This window comes from Vulpes lagopus, chromosome 7 (genome assembly GCF_018345385.1).
Source record: "Vulpes lagopus strain Blue_001 chromosome 7, ASM1834538v1, whole genome shotgun sequence".
Taxonomy (NCBI): Eukaryota; Metazoa; Chordata; class Mammalia; order Carnivora; family Canidae; genus Vulpes; species Vulpes lagopus.
Window position 1 is genome coordinate 84,075,657 of NC_054830.1, and position 7,789 is coordinate 84,083,445.

A 7,789-nucleotide genomic window follows, 5' to 3' on the forward strand; every position below is an offset into this window, starting at 1 on the left:
CAAGGACAGAACCAAAACCCTGTGTTCCTAATAGACTTAGTAGTATAGTAGATGGGGAAGTACTGAGGGCCAGAGTGATACATCAGTTTTACTCAAAATCCACACATTTCGGTACCATCTTATAAATATTGCCATATTGGCATACCACCATAATAGTTATTTATGTTTTATAAATGAGATATGTTTACCTAAGTAAATTGATCTCTAACAGAGCTTTATCTTAGTACCAAAGTGAAGAATAACCATTTTTTTGCATTTTGCAGCTTTTGTCCAGAGTGAGACAGAATATACCTTGGACCACAGAAATTGGAAATACTTTCTTAGCCATCAAATGATAATTGGGTGATAATTAGACCACTTAAATTGTGTTTCTAATCTGGAGCTTGTTCTTTACCAGAGAATTTATTTTGTTTGAGGTAGTGGCAGTAGCAACAGCCAGTTTGTAGGAGCAGTAGGGACAAAACTGCGTGCTATCGCAGCTAAAGGTTAAGTTGGTGTACCCTGTGATATGGTGGTGTACCCTGTAGTAGGTGGTTTAAGAGCTGCAACAGCAGAAACAGAATCCTCATGATACTGATTCTCTGGCAGGGCTTTGCTGATCATTTGGTCTGAGTGAATTTTCTCAGAATCTTAATAACTCATTGATTTTTCCAATTTCAGTAAAATATTTTTCTACATTAATCAACCAGAGTACAGTTAAGTTGCACACAACTGAGAGCCTTAAATGGTAGATGAGCAATACAAAATAAGAAAGATAAGTGCAGTAAAAACAATCATTATATATTTATTTAAATGCACCTTAAAGCATGTGGCAGTACTCTGGTGGTGCATACACATGTAACTCTTTGGAAAAATTCTTCTTTGATATCTTCAAAAATTTTAGAACTAGAGCTACTTTTATTATAATTAGAGACAGAGATTGGAGAAGGGAGAGAAATATGACCTGACAAACTAAAAGCACAAATATGAGAGTAGTTAAGAGTTAATGAAAAGTTAATCCAAAGGTTAGAATTTTTTTGGATAAAATAGGTCTTATGGGTTCTGAGATCTAAAAATATACATATTCAAAATTCTTAGGTAATCAAATGTACTGTGAGAATGGTAGTCCTGCATATCTGTCTATAGCCATTTACTTAGATGGGTAAGGATTTGAGGAAAGAGAGGATCAAATATGAGACATAAATATGGACAGACAATGGGCTTCATAAAACTAAGAGAGAATAGCAGGCTCTTTTTCCTCACATGTTTTGAGCCCTTCACTTATTGTTCCTCACTGACACTCCTTCATATTGTTTTCACCTTCTTTTTTTAATCATCTGCAAAGGTCATAAATACAATAGTCATGTATAGTTTTGTTTGTATTTTTATTTATAATAGAAATATAGAGTATTTTTTCAAATCAGGAGAAAGGTAAGCAAAGGAATTTGTATGAAAAACAAAAGACAAAATGGTGGCTGGTCATATTTTCACCTACACATATAATTTACCTACTACATAATTTTACTATGTTGATTCTTATTTGGCCCTTTTATTGCTCTTAAATAACAGTGTGAATCATATAAAATAGTTTTTTATGGGGAGGTGAAAAATTGTTTAAAGTTGAATATTGACCTTCCATTGGCAGTGATTTGACTTAAATCGTATGCCGAGGAATAATTGTGAATGTAGAAAATTTGCTAGATAAGAATGCTGATGTTAATTGTAGACATATGTTCAGAACGAGAGGTTTTGGAGAATACTATTCATGAGGAATGTCTTCCCATATTAAACTCAAGGATTATTTGGATGGAGAACTTAAAAATAATTATTACTGCAATACTATATTGACTGAAAATTTTCTTGTTGTTCTGAAATTGTGGCCAAGGCCCAAAGGAGGAAGAATATCCTCACATTTTCAAGAAAATGACCAGCTGCGAGGATTTTCATATGGCATTTACTATTCAACCTAAATATCCAATAAATCTCCCCTCTGTATACATTCAGGACAGGGGTGGGAAAGATAATGGAATGATCATCTTTGTATGTGATGTGAAAGATTCACATGTGATGAAGAGGAAACTAAGAACTCTCCTTCCCAAAGACAAGTGAGAAGAGTACTCAAAAAAATTGGAGGAGGTATCTGAAAGAGGAGTGTGTTGACATTTTTTTTTTCCCGGATCAGGCATCTAATTAGGTATTATATGTGTTCATACTTTTGTTGTGTTACTGAACAAACAGAGGAGAATTGGAGAGAGGTGGGCTGAAAAAAAGAGCTTCAGTGCTCCTGATGTTTCAGGATTTGGCTTGTTAAGAATTTGTGAAATTCCTGTAAATTGAGTGTTCACCATGAAGGATCACCAGGCTTCGATCATTTTCCAGAGGCTTTCAGCAATAAATGTTGCACAATGGAGTATCAATCATAATTCATGAGTAGAGGTGTAAGGTGTCTTGATTTTAAGACAATACTACCCATTTTAAGACATACTGCCCATTGATTCAAACGTTTGGGGATGTCATCTCAAAGAACTACTGTGCCTTTTTAAAAACCTATCTCCTTCAAGTATATTTTTTACTTTTCTACTATGTTTTGTTTTTATTTTTCTTTTCATTCAGTGAATTGCATGTTCATGGTAAGAATTAAATTTGTGTTTGGTCACCTGGTCTCCCCAATACAAAGAAAGAGGTTATCATTTTTAATTATGATCCATTTTTCAATTTTAATAAATTCCCAATATGTCAGTAATTTATTAAGAATATTTGCTGAGGGCAGCCTGGTTGACTCAGTGGTTTAGCACCGCCTACAGCCCAGGACGTGATCCTGGAGACCCGGGATCGATTCCCACGTCAGGCTCCCTGCATGGAGCCTGCTTCTCCCTCTGCCTGTGTCTCTGCCTCTCTCTCTCTCTCTCTCTCTCATAAATAAAATCTTAAAAAAAAAAAAAAGTATTTATTGAATATGTGCTGGTATATTTGTTCATCTCTAAATAAACATGGCAAGTAAATGTGAGCTCAGGAAATGTAACTGAAGAGTTGTTCTTCAGTGTTAGGCTTCATTTTTACTTTTATATTGAAGTATAGTGTTCAGAAGCATGCATAAATTATTCTGCTTTTAGTAACTTTTACTGTACTTCTGCAGCTGTTAGCCAGGCCTCTCATTTTCACTATAATATCAAATAAGTCCACTGACATTTAAATACTGTAGATACATCTAACACATGGAAATTCAGAATATTTTTCTAGCTTAGGAATTAAAGACATATAGCAGTAATTAAGGTATTTTATTTAGTCTTGACCTGATGGTTTTGTTTCTTATAATTTATCATGTTTAATTCTGGTAGAAGTATCTTTTTTTTTTGTATCTTAAATAACTTTAAAGGGCATTGAAAGTATTCCAGGGATTTAAAGGATTTAGTGGATTTTTCTGGAAAGATGAAAATTTAACATTTAGTTTTCAATTAGTAATAATCGTGTCTCGGATAAACCTCATTGGCTACGATACTGCCACTGCACAAAGCTAAATTTAACATTAGAATATGAAGTAGTGTAACTTTGCAAACAATATTTAGGAATAGCTGATAAATGACCCTTTTTAATTCTTTGATCTAGTAATATACACAATAAATGACTACATTTGGGAAAACTTTAGGTTGTATTTATGTACATATGCAGAATATATACAAATGTACATATATGTCTAATATCTACATACATGTAAAGTTAAATGTGAACATGCTTGCAATATGTCTTTTTTTAATCTCATAATGGTTGTGATAACTCTCTAATAGGTTTTGAACTGAATCTACTATTTTGCTCAAGAGCCTAGATTGTTTTACATGAACACTTTAGCCATCACTCTTGAGCAGAAAATTATATTAAGTTAAATTAACAGAAGATTTAATATAAGAAGCCTGAGTTGACAATTCCTTTTTCTCTTAGAACCTGAGTGTTTAAAATGATCCTTTTGGGGATTTCTGGGTGGCGCAGCTGTTTGGCGCCTGCCTTTGGCCCAGGGCGCGATCCTGGAGACCCGGGATCGAGTCCCACATCGGGCTCCCGGTGCATGGAGCCTGCTTCTCCCTCTGCCTGTGTCTCTGCCTCTCTCTCTTTCTCTCTCTGTGACTATCATAAATAAATAAAAATTAAAAAAATAAAATAAAATGATCCTTTTGTTATGAGTAGTAGGAGAGAAAGTTACCTTCCGACTTCTAACAATGGCTACAGTGCTGATGGTTGTGGCTGGGCCAATATTTTCATCTGCAATGGGTTATTAAAAACATGTTTGAAAATAAAACAATAAAAGTGCATATTATATTTGAGAATTCTGTTCATAGAAAGATTAAACATATTTTAAAATCTTCTATTCTTCCTCTAAAGATGCTGCCTTCCTTTTACCTTGGCAACCCAGGTGAGAGACAAGACCCACTTTTTTTATCTTCGTGTTTGCATTTTGGTGATCTACTAGTGATCTGTTCCAACTGCTACTGGAGACTTTTAGCTAGGTGTTTCTCTTTCTGTATTACTGTATTCCTTTTCCACACCAGTGACCACCCAAATTCTCACCCTTTGTGGGTTAAGGAAACATAATCAATCCTAGTCATTAAGGGATTGATGCCGTAAAGTAAGTTGAGATTGGATGAGTCTTAAATAAAGGCTTAGCATGATCAAGCAAGTTCCAAGTTGTCAGGAAGCTTCAAAGAGTTTCTTCAAACTGGAGAATGGAGTGGGGAGGAAAAGGGAAAAGGATGTAAATCTGGGAGAAAAAACATCATCATTCAGCTCAGTAATGTGATGTATGAAGGGTATGTGTATTATAATAGACAAACCTGATTGTATGATCATTGAATATGACTGAATATGATCACAGAATATCATTTGAATGTCGTGTCTATATCTCACTAATACTGTTGTTTCTTTTACATTTCCAGTGTTTGTAGAACCCAAAGATGTTACAATCTTTGGAAAAAAATTCTGTCCATTCTGTTTTCACTTGTACTGCTCACCTATTAGGCAAATGAAGACTTAACTGATAGAAATATAAAAGGCTTCTTTTCATTATTTATTTTCTTTTTTTTCTTCTAGATTTTCATACCTTTTTTTTCTTCACTATTGTTATCTTGGCCAAAATATTGTTATGCCAAGACCTTGAGACTTATGTATGCAGACTTCTGATAGTACTTCATTGTACCAATTTTACCTAACTCAAGAAAGTAGGTATGGCAGAAAGTTTTAGCGAATTTTTTACATCCTCTGAATTTACCTGAATATCTAACTCCTGGATTATTTACTTTAAAAAGGCAAGACCATATCAGGTGATTTGTCTGTCTTTGTGGACACAGGTAAATTAAGTACTGCTGATGAATATCATCTGATGGTAAGAAAAAGAAAAGTCTTCAATAGAGGATCTTTTTGAATGAAGGAGTCAAAGACAGGAAGACAAAAATATGTTTCAAACTTTATATTTAAAATAGTTCTTCACAAAAAAATTGTGCCTTAACCTCCACAGGGACAATAAAGGAGATTAGGGTAGCACTGCTTTGACATTGAATTAAGAACTATTGGACAGAGAGAAAACCAGAAGACCTAAAAGCCCTAAGAAAAAAAACCAAAAGTGTTCCATGAAGAAACTCAATATTATGTGTTTAATTTTAAACTAGAGATTTAAAATAGCAAGAATTAGAAAATAATTTAAGATGAAGAAAGGAGTGACTGTGATTAAAATGATTACAAGAGAAAACAAAGACCTTTAATTTTTATTTATTTATTTATTTATGATAGTCACACAGAGAGAGAGAGAGGCAGAGACACAGGCAGAGGGAGAAGCAGGCTCCCTTCACCGGGAGCCCGACGTGGGATTCGATCCTGGGTCTCCAGGATTGCGCCCTGGGCCAAAGGCAGGCGCCAAACCGCTGCGCCACCCAGGGATCCTAACAAAGACCTTTAAATAGAAATAATTGAAAGAATGAGCAGTGTAAAACTAAAAAAAAAAAAAAAAAATACCACTAAAAACCATGGTGATACAGTGAAAGTGATTTTGCAGTATAGATACAAATATAATAAATAAGGTTATAGTATAGTGACTGACTTAGCCTTTTCAAAGGGTTATCTTAGTTTTATTGCCCAAAGTGCTTTGCATAATGATTGTTTGATTGAGAGACTCTAATCAGTTACTCTAACACAGTTCTCCATACTCTATCCATTCCAAAGAAATGCTACTTTTTTTATCTTCACGTTTGCATTTTCTACTTGTGAATTTTCCACTTGTTTGCTTTTGATATATTAATTTTGCCTTTAAGATTATTGGAGCAAACACTACAATAAATCAGAAAAATCTTCCTTTTTTTATTCTGTTAGAACTTGTTTCTAGTCATATACTGTAACTGGAATCTGAGCTATTGCAGAATTAGCCAGAGAAGAAGAGTGATAATTTGGAAATGGTTGTCTGGTCAAGCTACAAGTTATCAGAGAAGCAATGACCTGAGTTACAGGAAAGCATTAGAGACAAATCATCCACCAGCAGATTGGCATACTTACAAATATGTTTCCACTCTACAAAATTCTCTGTATTTTTTCCAACCATGGGAAATGCTGACAATTGTTAATATCCTATAAATGCCTCTAGGCAGATGTACCGTACTAATGTACTAATGTAATATCCAGTGTTCTACCTCCCAGCTCCGTCTGTTCTCTCATATAGCATCATGTGTAGATCTTTGCACAGATCCTTTCTCCTTGAGCTCATTTATCCTTGGGAGGTGGGCTATTATTTCTCCTTTGTACTGAGCCCCATAGCTCAGGACAGCTTGCAAATTCCCATTCTTATACTCTGTCAGAATTCTAGATCAGAAATTAACCTTACCTCTTTGAGGATAATAGTCTAATCTTCTACAAAGCAGTTAGTAATTTTCAAGTAACTGGCAAACTGCATGGGATTTGGGAAATTGGAGAAAACTGTGAGGAATTATCCAGCCTCAGGAGCACTATAGCTAAGTGACAAAACATTAAGTTTCTGAGAAGATAAATAGAAAAGCAGATAGATACACCTTCACTAAAGAGTGAGACAGAACTCTCTAGGAGAAAGAGCTCAGGAAGGCTGGCACACGACTAGAGTAGTAACTCCCACAGAGAAACAGATCAATGCCCCATTTATTTGGGACTTGAAAGTCCAAAACAGAGTGCTTCCAGCAGAAACAATGGAATATTGGTTCTTGTTCCATAGATATGATATCTGGTTATGGTACCAGAAAAATGATTTTAGAAATTATAAAGCAACATGCTTTCAACATTTATAAACCAAGAATTGACTTTTGCCAACCCTCTTAGAAAGAAAATTTTCTTTTTCCTTTGTCTTGGCCCAATCTGATAATTGGACGTTTAAATTAGTTAAGCAGTAATTATAAACTGGAAATGGGGAATTCTGTTATTCTGAGAAGCAATAATCTCTAATCCTCCACTGCATTAATGATTAGAGTGCTTAATAACCTGTTGGCATCTTGCATCATACCCACTCAACTTATATGCTCCGATCTGTGTCACAGAGTTGAAAAGATCAAAATTGCATTTTCCTGATGTACTGACTTCAGTTCTACTTTAGATTTCTCTCTCTCAGACATTTCTCAAGAAGGAAAATGGAAACTGTATTTTCCCTGGCAGCAGAAGGCAGGCTCACAGCTCTAGTGGGCACCTGACCAGCCTCACTGTTCCGGGGCTCCAGCCAACTGAGGGCAGCATAACTGAAACTCCTAAGACCTCCTGCCGCTCAGCCTTTTTTTTTTTTTTTTAATCAGGTTAGTAAGTAAGTTACTTCCAGCAT

General features: G+C 35.1%; 1 pseudogene; it reads right to left on the minus strand.

Annotated features, from left to right (window-relative positions):
• Positions 1 to 3,346: 3,346 nt before the first annotated feature.
• LOC121496405 lies at positions 3,347 to 3,495 on the minus strand (annotated as a pseudogene).
• Between the last annotated feature and the right edge of the window lie 4,294 nt (positions 3,496 to 7,789).